The sequence below is a fragment of the Oncorhynchus gorbuscha genome, linkage group LG10 (assembly GCF_021184085.1).
Source record: "Oncorhynchus gorbuscha isolate QuinsamMale2020 ecotype Even-year linkage group LG10, OgorEven_v1.0, whole genome shotgun sequence".
Taxonomy (NCBI): domain Eukaryota; kingdom Metazoa; phylum Chordata; class Actinopteri; order Salmoniformes; family Salmonidae; genus Oncorhynchus; species Oncorhynchus gorbuscha.
In genome coordinates this window covers 100,749,546-100,768,860 of record NC_060182.1, presented here as the reverse complement: position 1 = coordinate 100,768,860, position 19,315 = coordinate 100,749,546, and the positions used below count along the sequence as shown (strand labels likewise).

The 19,315-nt window shown below is 38.8% G+C and overlaps 1 protein-coding gene across 1 annotated transcript in view; it reads right to left on the bottom strand.

Annotated features, from left to right (window-relative positions):
- Window positions 1-16,734, bottom strand: part of asmt2 (acetylserotonin O-methyltransferase 2) — a 98,828-nt gene extending 82,094 nt beyond the window's left edge. The window contains exon 1 of the mRNA XM_046364674.1: window positions 16,442-16,734. The gene's annotated coding sequence lies outside the window, so the exon portion shown is untranslated. The remainder of the gene's footprint in view (window positions 1-16,441) is intronic.
- Window positions 16,735-19,315: the final 2,581 nt, after the last annotated feature.

Below are 19,315 nucleotides of genomic sequence, written 5' to 3'. Positions count from 1 at the left end.
ACCTGCATCAGGACATCAATAACCTGCATCAGGATATCAATAATCTGCTCCCTAACATTATAAACCTGCATCAGGACATCAATAATCTGCTCCCTAACATTATAAACCTGCATCAGGACATCAATAACCTGCATCAAGACATCAATAACCTGCATCAGGACATCAATAACCTGCATCAGGACATCAATAAGCTGCATCAGGACATCAATAAAGTGCATCAGGACATCAATAATCTGCTCCCTAACATTATAAACCTGCATCAGGACATCAATAAACTGCATCAGGACATCAATAATCTGCATCAGGACATCAATAACCTACATCAGGACATCAATAAACTGCATCAGGACATCAATAATCTGCTCCCTAACATTATAAACCTGCATCAGGACATCAATAACCTGCATCAGGACATCAATAACCTGCATCAGGACATCAATAACCTGCATCAGGACATCAATAATCTCCTCCCTAACATTATAAACCTGCATCAGGACATCAATAATCTGCTCCCTAACATTATAAACCTGCATCAGGACATCAATAATCTGCTCCCTAACATTATAAACCTGCATCGGGACATCAATAACCTGCTCCCTAACATTATAAACCTGCATCAGGACATCAATAATCTGCTCCCTAACATTATAAACCTGCATCAGGACATCAATAACCTGCATCAGGACATCAATAACCTGCATCAGGACATCAATAATCTGCTCCCTAACATTATAAACCTGCATCAGGACATCAATAATCTGCTCCCTAACATTATAAACCTGCATCAGGACATCAATAATCTGCTCCCTAACATTATAAACCTGCATCAGGACATCAATAACCTGCATCAGGACATCAATAACCTGCATCAGGACATCAATAATCTGCATCAGGACATCAATAACCTGCATCAGGACATCAATAAACTGCATCAGGACATCAATAAGATGCATCAGGACATCAATAAGGTGCATCAGGACATCAATAATCTGCTCCCTAACATTATAAACCTGCATCAGGACATCAATAACCTGCATCAGGACATCAATAACCTGCATCAGGACATCAATAACCTGCTCCCTAACATTATAAACCTGCATCAGGACATCAATAAGATGCTCCCTAACATTACAAACTGCATCAAGACATCAATAACCTGCATCAGGACATCAATAACCTGCTCCCTAACATTATAAACCTGCATCAGGACATCAATAATCTGCTCCCTAACATTATAAACCAGCATCAGGACATCAATAATCTGCTCCCTAACATTATAAACCAGCATCAGGACATCAATAATCTGCTCCCTAACATTATAAACCTGCATCAGGACATCAATAATCTGCTCCCTAACATTATAAACCTGCATCAGGACATCAATAATCTGCTCCCTAACATTATAAACCAGCATCAGGACATCAATAATCTGCTCCCTAACATTATAAACCAGCATCAGGACATCAATAATCTGCTCCCTAACATTATAAACCTGCATCAGGACATCAATAATCTGCTCCCTAACATTATAAACCTGCATCAGGACATCAATAATCTGCTCCCTAACATTATAAACCTGCATCAGGACATCAATAATCTGCTCCCTACCATTATAAACCTGCATCAGGACATCAATAATCTGCTCCCTAACATTATAAACCTGCATCAGGACATCAATAACCTGCATCAGGACATCAATAATCTGCTCCCTAACATTATAAACCTGCATCAGGACATCAATAATCTGCTCCCTAACATTATAAACCTGCATCAGGACATCAATAATCTGCTCACTAACATTATAAACCTGTATCAGGACATCAATAACCTGCTCCCTAACATTATAAACCTGCATCAGGACATCAATAACCTGCATCAGGACATCAATAATCTGCTCCCTAACATTATAAACCTGCATCAGGACATCAATAATCTGCTCCCTAACATTATAAAACTGCATCAGGACATCAATAATCTGCTCGCTAACATTATAAACCTGCATCAGGACATCAATAACCTGCATCAGGACATCAATAAGCTGCTCCCAGACATTATAAACCTGCATCAGGACATCAATAACCTGCATCAACATTATAAGCTGCATCAGGACATCAATAACCTGCATCAGGACATCAAAAACCTGCATCAGGACATCAATAACCTGCTCCCTAACATTATAAACCTGCATCAGGACATCAATAACCTGCATCAGGACATCAATAAGCTGCTCCCAGACATTATAAACCTGCATCAGGACATCAATAACCTGCTCCCTAACATTATAAACCTGCATCAGGACATCAATAACCTGCATCAGGACATCAATAATCTGCATCAGGACATCAATAAACTGCATCAGGACATCAATAACCTGCATCAGGACATCAATAATCTGCATCAGGACATCAATAACCTGCATCAGGACATCAATAATCTGCTCCCTAACATTATAAACCTGCATCAGGACATCAATAATCTGCTCCCTAACATTATAAACCTGCATCAGGACATCAATAATCTGCTCCCTAACATTATAAACCTGCATCAGGACATCAATAACCTGCTCCCTAACATTATAAACCTGCATCAGGACATCAATAACCTGCATCAGGACATCAATAACCTGCTCCCTAACATTATAAACCTGCATCAGGACATCAATAACCTGCATCAGGACATCAATAATCTGCTCCCTAACATTATAAACCTGCATCAGGACATCAATAACCTGCTCCCTAACATTATAAACCTGCATCAGGACATCAATAATCTGCTCCCTAACATTATAAACCTGCATCAGGACATCAATAATCTGCTCCCTAACATTATAAACCTGCATCAGGACATCAATAATCTGCTCCCTAACATTATAAACCTGCATCAGGACATCAATAACCTGCATCAGGACATCAATAATCTGCTCCCTAACATTATAAACCTGCATCAGGACATCAATAATCTGCTCCCTAACATTATAAACCTGCATCAGGACATCAATAATCTGCTCCCTAACATTATAAACCTGCATCAGGACATCAATAACCTGCTCCCTAACATTATAAACCTGCATCAGGACATCAATAACCTGCATCAGGACATCAATAACCTGCTCCCTAACATTATAAACCTGCATCAGGACATCAATAACCTGCATCAGGACATCAATAATCTGCTCCCTAACATTATAAACCTGCATCAGGACATCAATAACCTGCTCCCAGACATTATAAACCTGCATCAGGACATCAATAATCTGCTCCCTAACATTATAAACCTGCATCAGGACATCAATAATCTGCTCCCTAACATTATAAACCTGCATCAGGACATCAATAATCTGCTCACTAACATTATAAACCTGTATCAGGACATCAATAACCTGCTCCCTAACATTATAAACCTGCATCAGGACATCAATAACCTGCATCAGGACATCAATAATCTGCTCCCTAACATTATAAACCTGCATCAGGACATCAATAATCTGCTCCCTAACATTATAAAACTGCATCAGGACATCAATAATCTGCTCGCTAACATTATAAACCTGCATCAGGACATCAATAACCTGCATCAGGACATCAATAAACTGTTCCCAGACATTATAAACCTGCATCAGGACATCAATAACCTGCTCCCTAACATTATAAACCTGCATCAGGACATCAATAACCTGCATCAGGACATCAATAAACTGCATCAGGACATCAATAACCTGCATCAGGACATCAATAATCTGCATCAGGACATCAATAATCTGCATCAGGACATCAATAACCTGCATCAGGACATCAATAACCTGCTCCCTAACATTATAAACCTGCATCAGGACATCAATAACCTGCATCAGGACATCAATAAGCTGCTCCCAGACATTATAAACCTGCATCAGGACATCAATAATCTGCTCCCTAACATTATAAACCTGCATCAGGACATCAATAACCTGCTCCCTAACATTATAAACCTGCATCAGGACATCAATAACCTGCATCAGGACATCAATAACCTGCATCAGGACATCAATAACCTGCTCCCTAACATTATAAACCTGCATCAGGACATCAATAACCTGCTACCAGACATTATAAACCTGCATCAGGACATCAATAACCTGCATCAGGACATCAATAATCTGCTCCCTAACATTATAAACCTGCATCAGGACATCAATAATCTGCATCAGGACATCAATAACCTGCATCAGGACATCAATAGTCTGCATCAGGACATCAATAACCTGCATCAGGACATCAATAATCTGCATCAGGACATCAATAACCTGCATCAGGACATCAATAATCTGCTCCCTAACATTATAAACCTGCATCAGGACATCAATAATCTGCTCCCTAACATTATAAACCTGCATCAGGACATCAATAACCTGCATCAGGACATCAATAATCTGCTCCCTAACATTATAAACCTGCATCAGGACATCAATAATCTGCTCCCTAACATTAAAACCTGCATCAGGACATCAATAATCTGCTCCCCAACATTATAAACCTGCATCAGGACATCAATAACCTGCATCAGGACATCAATAATCTGCTCCCTAACATTATAAACCTGCATCAGGACATCAATAATCTGCTCCCTAACATTATAAACCTGCATCAGGACATCAATAACCTGCATCAGGACATCAATAATCTGCTCCCTAACATTATAAACCTGCATCAGGACATCAATAATCTGCTCCCTAACATTATAAACCTGCATCAGGACATCAATAACCTGCTCCCAAACATTATAAACCTGCATCAGGACATCAATAATCTGCTCCCTAACATTATAAACCTGCATCAGGACATCAATAATCTGCTCCCTAACATTATAAACCTGCATCAGGACATCAATAACCTGCTCCCTAACATTATAAACCTGCATCAGGACATCAATAATCTGCTCCCTAACATTATAAACCTGCATCAGGACATCAATAAACTGCTCCCTAACATTATAAACCTGCATCAGGACATCAATAACCTGCATCAGGACATCAATAACCTGCATCAGGACATCAATAATCTGCTCCCTAACATTATAAACCTGCATCAGGACATCAATAATCTGCTCCCCAACATTATAAACCTGCATCAGGACATCAATAATCTGCTCCCTAACATTATAAACCTGCATCAGGACATCAATAATCTGCATCAGGACATCAATAATCTGCTCCCTAACATTATAAACCTGCATCAAGACATCAATAATCTGCTCCCTAACATTATAAACCTGCATCAGGACATCAATAATCTGCTCCCTAACATTATAAACCTGCATCAGGACATCAACAACCTGCATCAGGACATCAATAATCATCAGGCTCCCTAACATTATAAACCTGCATCAGGACATCAATAATCTGCTCCCTAACATTATAAACCTGCATCAGGACATCAATAACCTGCTCCCAAACATTATAAACCTGCATCAGGACATCAATAATCTGCTCCCTAACATTATAAACCTGCATCAGGACATCAATAATCTGCTCCCTAACATTATAAACCTGCATCAGGACATCAATAATCTGCTCCCTAACATTATAAACCTGCATCAGGACATCAATAATCTGCTCCCTAACATTATAAACCTGCATCAGGACATCAATAACCTGCATCAGGACATTATAAACCTGCATCAGGACATCAATAACCTGCATCAGGACATCAATAACCTGCATCAGGACATCAATAACCTGCTCCCAACATTATAAACCTGCATCAGGACATCAAGGACATTATAAACCTGCATCAGGACATCAATAATCTGCTCCCTAACATTATAAACCTGCATCAGGACATCAATAATCTGCTCCCTAACATTATAAACCTGCATCAGGACATCAATAACCTGCATCAGGACATCAATAACCTGCATCAGGACATCAATAACCTGCTCCCTAACATTATAAACCTGCATCAGGACATCAATAACCTGCTACCAGACATTATAAACCTGCATCAGGACATCAATAATCTGCTCCCTAACATTATAAACCTGCATCAGGACATCAATAATCTGCTCCCTAACATTATAAACCTGCATCAGGACATCAATAACCTGCATCAGGACATCAATAACCTGCATCAGGACATCAATAATCTGCTCCCAGACATTATAAACCTGCATCAGGACATCAATAACCTGCATCAGGACATCAATAATCTGCATCAGGACATCAATAACCTGCATCAGGACATCAATAATCTGCTCCCTAACATTATAAACCTGCATCAGGACATCAATAATCTGCTCCCTAACATTATAAACCTGCATCAGGACATCAATAATCTGCTCCCTAACATTATAAACCTGCATCAGGACATCAATAACCTGCATCAGGACATCAATAATCTGCTCCCTAACATTATAAACCTGCATCAGGACATCAATAATCTGCTCCCTAACATTATAAACCTGCATCAGGACATCAATAATCTGCTCCCTAACATTATAAACCTGCATCAGGACATCAATAATCTGCTCCCAACATTATAAACCTGCATCAGGACATCAATAATCTGCATCAGGACATCAATAATCTGCTCCCTAACATTATAAACCTGCATCAGGACATCAATAATCTGCTCAGGACCTAACATTATAAACCTGCATCAGGACATCAATAACCTGCATCAGGACATCAATAATCTGCTCCCTAACATTATAAACCTGCATCAGGACATCAATAATCTGCTCCCTAACATTATAAACCTGCATCAGGACATCAATAACCTGCTCCCAAACATTATAAACCTGCATCAGGACATCAATAATCTGCTCCCTAACATTATAAACCTGCATCAGGACATCAATAATCTGCTCCCTAACATTATAAACCTGCATCAGGACATCAATAATCTGCTCCCTAACATTATAAACCTGCATCAGGACATCAATAATCTGCTCCCTAACATTATAAACCTGCATCAGGACATCAATAATCTGCTCCCTAACATTATAAACCTGCATCAGGACATCAATAATCTGCTCCCTAACATTATAAACCTGCATCAGGACATCAATAATCTGCTCCCTAACATTATAAACCTGCATCAGGACATCAATAACCTGCATCAGGACATCAATAACCTGCATCAGGACATCAATAACCTGACATAACCTGCATACAGGACATCAATAATCTGCTCCCTAACATTATAAACCTGCATCAGGACATCAATAATCTGCTCCCTAACATTATAAACCTGCATCAGGACATCAATAATCTGCTCCCTAACATTATAAACCTGCATCAGGACATCAATAACCTGCATCCCAGGACATCAAAACCTGCATCAGGACATCAATAATCTGCTCCCTAACATTATAAACCTGCATCAGGACATCAATAACCTGCATCAGGACATCAATAATCTGCATCAACATTAAAACCTGCATCAGGACATCAATAATCTGCATCAGGACATCAATAACCTGCATCAGGACATCAATAACCTGCTCCCTAACATTATAAACCTGCATCAGGACATCAATAATCTGCTCCCAATAACATTATAAACCTGCATCAGGACATCAATAATCTGCTCCCTAACATTATAAACCTGCATCAGGACATCAATAATCTGCTCCCTAACATTATAAACCTGCATCAGGACATCACATAACCTGCATCAGGACATCAATAATCTGCTCCCTAACATTATAAACCTGCATCAGGACATCAATAATCTGCTCCCTAACATTAAAACCTGCATCAGGACATCAATAATCTGCTCCCCAACATTATAAACCTGCATCAGGACATCAATAACCTGCATCAGGACATCAATAATCTGCTCCCTAACATTATAAACCTGCATCAGGACATCAATAATCTGCTCCCTAACATTATAAACCTGCATCAGGACATCAATAACCTGCATCAGGACATCAATAATCTGCTCTCTAACATTATAAACTTGCATCAGGACATCAATAATCTGCTCCCTAACATTATAAACCTGCATCAGGACATCAATAATCTGCTCCCTAACATTATAAACCTGCATCAGGACATCAATAAACTGCTCCCTAACATTATAAACCTGCATCAGGACATCAATAACCTGCATCAGGACATCAATAACCTGCATCAGGACATCAATAACCTGCATCAGGACATCAATAATCTGCTCCCTAACATTATAAACCTGCATCAGGACATCAATAATCTGCTCCCTAACATTATAAACCTGCATCAGGACATCAATAATCTGCTCCCTAACATTATAAACCTGCATCAGGACATCAATAACCTGCATCAGGACATCAATAACCTGCATCAGGACATCAATAATCTGCTCCCAAACATTATAAACCTGCATCAGGACATCAATAACCTGCATCAGGACATCAATAATCTGCATCAGGACATCAATAATCTGCATCAGGACATCAATAATCTGCATCAGGACATCAATAACCTGCATCAGGACATCAATAACCTGCATCAGGACATCAATAGCCTGCTCCCTAACATTATAAACCTGCATCAGGACATCAATAATCTGCTCCCTAACATTATAAACCTGCATCAGGACATCAATAATCTGCTCCCTAACATTATAAACCTGCATCAGGACATCAATAATCTGCTCCCTAACATTATAAACCTGCATCAGGACATCAATAACCTGCATCAGGACATCAATAATCTGCTCCCTAACATTATAAACCTGCATCAGGACATCATTAATCTGCTCCCTAACATTAAAACCTGCATCAGGACATCAATAATCTGCTCCCCAACATTATAAACCTGCATCAGGACATCAATAACCTGCATCAGGACATCAATAATCTGCTCCCTAACATTATAAACCTGCATCAGGACATCAATAATCTGCTCCCTAACATTATAAACCTGCATCAGGACATCAATAACCTGCATCAGGACATCAATAATCTGACATGCAATCTCATCAACATTATAAACCTGCATCAGGACATCAATAATCTGCTCCCTAACATTATAAACCTGCATCAGGACATCAATAACCTGCATCAGGACATTATAAACCTGCATCAGGACATCAATAATCTGCTCCCAATAACATTATCAAAACCTGCATCAGGACATCAATAACCTGCTCCCAGACATTATAAACCTGCATCAGGACATCAATAACCTGCTCCCAGACATTATAAACCTGCATCAGGACATCAATAACCTGCTCCCAGACATTATAAAACTGTAAAACTGGTTACCAGACTAATGAACAGTTCAGCAGACTGTTATCCCTCTAACTGGTTACCAGACTATCAGCAGACTGTTATCCCTCTAACTGGTTACCAGACTATCAGCAGACTGTTATCCCTCCATAACTGGTTACCAGACTATCAGCAGACTGTTATCCCTCCATAACTGGTTACCAGACTATTGAACAGTTCAGCAGACTGTTATCCCTCCATAACTGGTTACCAGACTATCAGCAGACTGTTATCCCTCCATAACTGGTTACCGGACTATCAGCAGACTGTTCAAATCAAATCAAATCAAATCAAATTTATTTATATAGCCCCTAATCAGCTGATATCTCAAACCTGCATGGACATCAAAACCTGCATCAAAACCCCAAACAGCAAACAATGCAGGTCAAAACATCGGTGGCTAGGACATTATGGCAACTCCTAGAAAGGCCAAAACCTAGGAAGAAACCTAGAGAGGAACATCAATAATCTGGGGACATCAATAATCTGCATCAGGACATCAGAGATTATAACAGAACATGACCAAGATGTTCAAATGTTCAATAAATGACCAGCATGGTCAAATAATAATAAGGCAGAACAGTTGAAACTGAGCAGCAGCACAGTCAGATGGACTGGGGACAGCATTATAAAGCCATCATGTCAGGTAGTCCTGGGGCACGGTAACCTATAAACCAGGTCCATCAGACAGAAAGAAAGAGAGAATCAGGACAGAGCATATGCATGGGGACATCTCTTCTGGCTGTGCCAGGTGGAGATTATAACAGAACGTGCATCAAGATGTTCAAATGTTCATAAATGACCAGCATGGTTGAATAATAGTAAGGCAGAACAGTTGAAACTGGAGCAGGAGCATGGCCAGGTGGACTGGGGACAGCAAGGAGTCCTCATGTCAGGTAGTCCTGGGACATGGTCCTGGGCCCAGGCCAGTTGAAACTGGAGCAGCAGCATGGCCAGGTGGACTGGGGACAGCAAGGAGTCATCATGTCAGGTAGTCCTGGGGCATGGTTCTAGGGCTCAGGTCCTCCGAGAAAGAAAGAAAGAAGAAGGAGAGAATTGAACAGTTCAGCAGACTGTAGATTTACACAGGACACCGAATAGGACAGGAGAATCCCTCCAGATAAACAAACTATCAGAGACCTATCCCTCACATAAACTACTGCAGCATAAATACTGGAGGCTGAGACAGGAGGGGTCAGGAGACACTGTGGAACAGTTCAGAGACTGTTATCCCTCCATAACAGGGCCAAACTATCAGCAGATATATCCCTCCACCCACTTTGCCAAAGCACATCACCACCACTGTTATCCCTCCATAACTGGTTACCAGACTATTGAACAGTTCAGCAGACTGTTATCCCTCTAACTGGTTACCAGACTATCAGCAGACTCCTTCACTCACGCTGCCAAGCTTACCCTAGTAAAACTGACTATCCTACCGATCCTCGACTTCGGCGATGTCATCTACAAAATGGCTTCCAACACTCTACTCAGCAAACTGGATGCAGTCTATCACAGTGCCATCCGTTTTGTCACTAAAGCACCTTATACCACCCACCACTGCGACTTGTATGCTCTAGTCGGCTGGCCCTCACTACATATTCGTCGCCAGACCCACTGGCTCCAGGTCATCTACAAGTCCATGCTAGGTAAAACTCTGCCTTATCTCAGTTCACTGGTCACGATGGCAACACCCATCCATAGCACGCGCTCCAGCAGGTGTATCTCACTGATCATCCCTAAAGCCAACACATCATTTGGCCGCCTTTCGTTCCAGTACTCTGCTGCCTGTGACTGGAACGAATTGCAAAAATCGCTGAAGTTGGAGACTTTTATCTCCCTCACCAACTTCAAACATCAGCTATCCGAGCAGCTAACCGATCGCTGCAGCTGTACATAGTCTATAGGAAAATAGCCCACCCATTTTCACCTACCTCATTTCCAGGTAGGCTGAGAGATGGGGACAACAACCAGCCACCACGACCAGTGATCATGACATTCATCTCCAGGACAGCGAGGGATATGACATGGAAAAGTGCAAAGAAAACTGACTACTTAAAGAATAACAACCTGAGGTTCAAGGAGGATCTGACAGCATTTAACAAAGAAGCTCGGAATCGTCTGTGGCGGATGATGGAGAGAGCAGGAAGGAAGGGAAAAGTTCAGACTTTGATGGGAGCTTTTGTTAATGGAAGGGAAATTCACACTGACGCCTAGTTTGTTGACTGCTGGATTTATCAAGTGAGTTGTGCAGGACTGAGTTTTATTTGCATCTGATAAAGGCTTTTGGCTATTTCAATGGGGAAAGAAATTGCTCGTTCCAAGAGAGAGAAAGAATATGACATCATAAAGGGAATAATGTATTATACTAAAAAAAAGTGAACTAACTAATCAGGAATTACTGGAGCTATCATCATTACACATGCAGTTAGACTGTATCTATGAGGAAAAGGCCCAGGGAGCGTTTGTAAGATCAAGACGAAAATGGATGGAAGAGGGAGAGAAAAATACAAAATATTGATTTAATTTAGAAAAAAGGGCAGGCGAAAAGACTTCCATATGTAAATTAATGATTAATAATACTCCCAGTGAAAATCCAAAAGAAATCTCTCAGCATGTTGCCCAGTTTTATCAGAATCTGTATACATCAGCCCAGCCAACTTCCAATATGAATCTTTTCTTAGACAATGTAGCAAACATTGCTAAGAAGATAGATAATGATTTCAGGGATTTTTGTGATGATGAGTTATCTGAATTGGGATAAAAGGCTGTATTAAAAGCCTTAAGGACAATAGGTCCCCTGGAAATGACGGTTTAATAAGAGTTTTAGAAAGCATTCAATGATAAATGGATTCCTTTCATTCTTGTTATGTTTCAAGAATCAATAGACAAAGGGGAGTACCTGGCTTCCTTAAAGCAAAGTGTAATTACTTTGATTCACACACCTAATAAGGATACTCTTTATATAGACAACTGGAGACTCATTAGCCTGTTGAATAATGATGGGAAATGATTTGCCCTTGTATTTTCTAAGAGGTTGAAACAAGTCTTGCTTCATATAATTTATGAAGAACAATCTAGTTTTATGCATGGTCGACACATTAGTAATAACATCAGGTTGATCTTAGATATGATTGACTATAATGACCTCATCCTTGATGATAGTTTTCTTATGCTTGTTGATTTTTATAAAGCTTTTTGACACTGTAGAACATGAGTTTATGTTCAAAGCAATATGTTTTTTGGGGTTTGGTGACTTTTCTTTGAAAGCAGTCCGAAGTTTATATAGTGGTTGTACTAGCTCTGTAAAATTAGCTCACGGGACATCCCAAAGATATGATATTGGCCGTGGCATTAGGCAAGGTTGCCCAATTAGTCCATTTGTATTTTTATTGGTTACTCAAATTATGGCCCTTCATATCAAGAAAGGGAATTTTCAAGGTGTTTCAGCACTTGGCAAAGAATTTAAACTGTCAACTGGCTGACGATGCCACCATATTTTTAGGAGACAGGAATGAGGTTTCTAAAGCAGTTTCCTGTATTGAAGAATTTTCCTTAGTTTCGGTTTGGAAAATTGATATCAATAAGTCAGTCTTATTTCCACTCAAGGATTGTGTTTTACAGGAAGTATATGGTATCCCAATTCTGCTAAATGACTTAAATGTAAATGTAAATGTAAAGATAAGGTTACTTATCTTGGGATTGTTATATGCAAGGATGAAAAACAAAGTAGTGAATTGAACTTTATTGAGAAAACAAAGAAGAAATTGAACCTCTGGTTGATGAGAGGTATTTCGTTATACGGTCGGGTTTTATTGTCCAAAGCTGAAGGGTTATCCAGATCTGTTTTATGTCTCGTTATCATTTGACTTACCCCCTAAAAAAGGGAATTTGATAAGATTCTTTATCATTTTATTTGGAGGAACAAGCCTCACTATCTACGAAAAGATATTCTCACTAATACCCAAGAACAAGGAGGTCTTGAGGTTCTAGATTTCAATACTCTAAATAATACTTTTTAAATGAATTGGATTCTGAAGTATGTTAAGAACCAGAACAGTATCTGGAATGTCTTCCCTAAGTATTTATTTGACTCTGTTGGTGGTTTAGAATTTTTGCTTCATTGTAATTTTGATGTTGATAAAATCCCAGTAAAGTTGGCCAATTTCCATAAGCAGGCAATTTTAGCTTGGATATTAGCGTCGAAGCACAATTTTCCCCTCACAGATACTTTTTATGGAACAACAAAGATATACGATTTAAAAATAAGTCTATTTTTTTCGTAACTGATTTGAGAACTGGTTTTGGTTGGTCAGTTACTGAATAAGGATGGATATCTACTCTCATATGGGGAATTTCTTGATAAGTTTAAAATTCCAATAACCCCGAAAGAATTTGCAATTGCTTTTGATGCGATTCCAAGGGGGGTTGTAATCTCTTTTAAATTCCTCTGTGGTTGATGTAAGTAACATAGATTTACATGAAAATATATTAATTGACAAAATTAACATCGAAGATAAAAATAGTAATTAACAGATTAGGAATATTATTTGTGATACTACAATTCCCTCAGCAAGATTATTTTGGTCAAATATCTATGGTGATATAATGGGGGAAAGCATGGAAAATTGCTAACAAATATTGTATCAGTAACTGTCACGAATATTACCGAAGGTGACTCCCCTTCTTGTTCGGGTGGCGCTCGGAGGTCGTCGTCGCCGGTCTACTAGCTATCGCCGATCCGTTATTCTGTGTTCGTTTAGTTTTGTCTAATTGGTAGCACCTGTTTCTTGTTTGGTTGTTAGGATAGGGTTATATATAGTCTGTTCAGCCCGCTTCTGTTTCGTGCGGGCTTGTTCTCCTGTTTCCTTGTTTGAGTGTAATTTTTGTTGGCATTTGGGTTTCACGCTGTCCGTTTATATTTCTGTTCATTTGGAAAGATTCAAGCTGAATATTGAATATATCTGTGATTTCTGTGGAATGGAGAAGGAGATCATTTTGCATTTGTTTATTGCCTGTATTTAGAGTAGAATGTTCTGGATTGACATACAGAATTGTTACTATTTAATGGTTTTGATATGATTTATTTCAGAAATTCTGTCATAATTAAAGATGTAGTATATTGAATTCACCTGCTAATAATACTAGGTAAATTTCATACTCACAAATGCAAATGGTCTAATTCAAAACCTAACTTTTTTCACTTTATAAATTAGTTTAAACAATATGGCATCACTTTAACTAAAATGAAAAACAAAAAGGCAATTAAAACTTGTTGTATAATTAATGAATATGATTTGTTTGTTTAGGATTCCTGGCAATGTAAATAGTTTGTTTGTATGTTTGTTTGCATGTGACTATTCCTCTTTTTTGATTGATATTTGTTCAAATTAAATAAAAATATATATGAAAAAGAGCAAGCCTGCTTCTCTCCTATAGCATTTACTGGGATTTCACCAGAAGAGAATAGTGGAGATGCATTGCACAGCCTATTACTATGCACAGGAACAGCTGGAAGAGGGAGGCTGTAGAAATGTTTAGCCGAAGTAAAAAGAAAAAGAAAATACTATTAGACAGTACATTAGCTAAATATTAGGGCTATACATATGTATCTGTTAAAATACAGGAAAAAAACGTTTTCAGGTTATGAAATGGCTGATATGTGTTCCTCCAGGCTGCGACTGTCATAACTGTTGAATTAAAAATAAATGTGCCAACTCTGGTCTTGGCACGTGCGCTCTACCCAACAGCTCGCAGACACAATGCGGGTAAACTGTGCGGGTCGGCCAGTCTACATGATGAGATTATTATGGATAAAAGAGAGAATATATTTATTTGTCAAACGGCAGTCAAGCATCGATCATCATGTCACCATAATAAGACCCTCAATATTTATTGGAAAGGAGCATCAAGATCACCGTGCACTTTCACCACCCTGTGAAGTTCATCATAACGTAATTTCATCTGTAGCCCAATAAACTGCATGCTTTCCGGAGTCTATATGACGGTTATTATGTCAATATTTGCGTATAAAGACGTATCCACAACACATTTAACCAACACAAAAAAATCCCACCATGTCGAACGAACTAATTATATCGGTATTTATCAAATTACACCGAAACTTCCTGTTTCCATCACAGCTGTCACGATTAAAACTGTGGATGGAAACGTGGTTACTGACACAGATGTTTTTATTATGAACGGTTATTTAATAAGGGGATCCCATTGAGACCAGGGTCTCATTTTCAATGGTACCCTGAGACCGTAAAGTAGGATATATATTTTTTTTACAGAAACAATTTACAATAACAGGTGCAATACAACATCACTAACATCACACCCATCATAAACAAGTTATTACATCAACCAAAATAATTGCACATCATCCGGGTTTTAAAATGCCCTCATTAGGGTCCTTCTCAATCTACTATCCTAATGGACTGATTTTTTTGCTCGCAAATGACCTCACAAATTTGCAAGTGAAATTATTACTTTTTTGTCAAAAAAATGATCACCTGCCGAATAAAAACCTAATATGGCCATACTTCTGAAAGAGTTAATCGGGACAGATATGCTGAAGTAGACTCGGCCGAGTACCATTAGCTGGAACCCAGAGTAATATGATTCTGCCGGACTCGGGAAGAACTCAGCCTGTATGAAGGTCCCAGAGTCTCAAACGGAATAGACCCGAGCCCGCCATGTTGACTGGGAAGTAACCTGTTTTATGTAACCATACCAAACACAACACATCATACTCATTTGAATGTCCCGGATTTTCATTAATTCTGTTACATCTAGCCTATGAGACCTGGCTGGTTGTGGTGTAGGGTCAGAGCCATAGTTTGAGGCCCATGGAGGTAGCTATATGCAGAGCTGTGCAATACAAAGGAACTCCGTTGCATAACCCATTATTTTCCCTGCAAAATGTGTGGGCTTAACAAGAGAATGAGTGTTTAGGAGGCTACATTCAGGCCACTAACTGTCTGTTTGACTCTCTCGCTCCAGAAAGCATCGCCACCATGAAATATGCTATAATATTGACCAGGGAGACAGACTGGCACTTGATGACATCATAATACAGTGATAAAAACAATGTTCCGAAACGTGCAGCAGCTGCCTACTGTTTTATAGTCCCACCTGTTATATATACAATATGCGGTGTGAGTCTACAACATTATCGTCTTGATGACATTAAAACCCGACTCACCCAAAAGTTCAATGCTGTCACCTATTGACGACCGTCTGATGTTCACTTCAGGTCGGATAGACAGATTCCTTTAGAATGGTTTAGTGTTGGATGTATGGAAGCTTTCGGAGCAACTGGGATAAAGATACAAAATTATCCGCGTAGTAGACCCGCTAGTTCACTGCGGTTCTCTTCTACAAGACACTGCAAACATACAGATATAACCGTAAAAGAAAAAGTCGCCTCGCGATTTGTATATCGATGTTTAAAATACATCAACACAACATGAACAGTGTAATTCTACTCTGCGCCTGTCCCGCCCGGGCGCTACTGAGCATGTCGGTCTCATCCAATGACCATGGCTCGGTCAAAGAGAAGTATAACGAACCCAAGATAATTAGTGTCGTTTTACAGTGGGAGTAAATTAAGACTAATTACAGACAATAGTCTACAAGTAGGAGCCTAATTACAGACAGTAACCTTCAAGTAGAAACCTAATTACTGACAGTATCCTTCAAGTAGAAACCTAATTACAGACAGTAACCTTCAAGTAGAAACCTAATTACAGACAATAGTCTACAAGTAGGAGCCTAATTACAGACAGTAACCTTCAAGTAGAAACCTAATTACAGACAATAGTCTACAAGTAGGAGCCTACTTAAAGACAGTAACCTTCAAGTAGGAGCCTAATTACAGACGTAGTCTACAAGCAGCAAAATAGAAATCAAAAATCAATTGATAGAACATTAAATGTATTTCAATATAATTTAAATTGGCCTATAGCCTACTCTTTATATTGTAATGCATAGGCCTATAACCACTGTTTATATTGTAATGCATAGGCCTATAGCCTACTGTTTATATTGTAATGCATAGGCCTATAGCCTACTGTTTATATTGTAATGCATAGACCTATAGCCTACTGTTTATATTGTAATGCATAGGCCTATAGCCTACTGTTTATAATGTAATGCATAGGCCTATAACTATAGCCTACTGTTTATATTGTAATGCATAGGCCTATAGCCTACTGTTTATATTGTAATGCATAGGCCTATAGCCTACTGTTTATATTGTAATGCATAGGCCTATAGCCCACTGTTTATATTGTAATGCATAGGCCTATAGGCTACTGTTTATATTGTAATGCATAGGCCTATAGCCTACTGTTTATATTGTAATGCATAGGCCTATAGCCTACTGTTTATATTGTAATGCATAGGCCTATAGCCTACTGTTTATATTGTAATGCATAGACCTATAGCCTACTGTTTATATTGTAATGCATAGGCCTATAGCCTAACTGTTTATATTGTAATGCATAGGCCTATAGCCTACTGTTTATATTGTAATGCATAGGCCTATAGCCTACTGTTTATATTGTAATGCATAGGCCTATAGCCTACTGTTTATATTGTAATGCATAGGCCTATAGCCTACTGTTTATATTGTAATGCATAGGCCTATAGCCTACTGTTTATATTGTAATGCATAGGCCTATAGCCTACTGTTTATATTGTAATGCATAGGCCTATAGCCTACTGTTTATATTGTAATGCATAGGCCTATAACACACTGTTTATATTGTAATGCATAGGCCTATAACCACTGTTTATATTGTAATGCATAGGCCTATAGCCTACTGTTTATATTGTAATGCATAGGCCTATAGCCTACTGTTTATATTGTAATGCATAGGCCTATAGCCTACTGTTTATATTGTAATGCATAGGCCTATAGCCTACTGTTTATATTGTAATGCATAGGCCTATAGCCTACTGTTTATATTGTAATGCATAGGCCTATAGCCTACTGTTTATATTGTAAATGCATAGGCCTATAGCCTACTGTTTATATTGTAATGCATAGGCCTATAGCCTACTGTTTATATTGTAATGCATAGGCCTATAGCCTACTGTTTATATTGTAATGCATAGGCCTATAGCCTACTGTTTATATTGTAATGCATAGGCCTATAGCCTACTGTTTATATTGTAATGCATAGGCCTATAACACACTGTTTATATTGTAATGCATAGGCCTATAGCCTACTGTTTATATTGTAATGCATAGGCCTATAGCCTACTGTTTATATTGTAATGCATAGGCCTATAACACACTGTTTATATTGTAATGCATAGGCCTATAACACACTGTTTATATTGTAATGCATAGGCCTATAACACACTGTTTATATTGTAATGCATAGGCCTATAACACACTGTTTATATTGTAATGCATAGGCCTATAACACACTGTTTATATTGTAATGCATAGGCCTATAGCCTACTGTTTATATTGTAATGCATAGGCCTATAGCCTACTGTTTATATTGTAATGCATAGGCCTATAGCCTACTGTTTATATTGTAATGCATAGGCCTATAGCCTACTGTTTATATTGTAATGCATAGGCCTATAGCCTACTGTTTATATTTTCATGCCTAGGCCTATAGCCTACTGTTTATATTTTCATGCCTAGGCCTATAGCCTACTGTTTATATTGTAATGCATAGGCCTATAGCCCACTGTTTATATTTTAATGCATAGGCCTATAGCCTACTGTTTATATTTTAATGCATAGGCCTATAGCCTACTGTTTATATTGTAATGCATAGGCCTATAGCCTACTGTTTATATTGTAATGCCTAGGCCTATAGCCTACTGTTTATATTTTCATGCCTAGGCCTATAGCCTACTGTTTATATTTTAATGCATAGGCCTATAGCCTACTGTTTATATTGTAATGCATAGGCCTATAGCCTACTGTTTATATTTTCATGCCTAGGCCTATAGCCTACTGTTTATATTTTCATGCCTAGGCCTATAGCCTACTGTTTATATTTTCATGCATAGGCCTATAGCCTACTGTTTATATTGTAATGCCTAGGCCTAT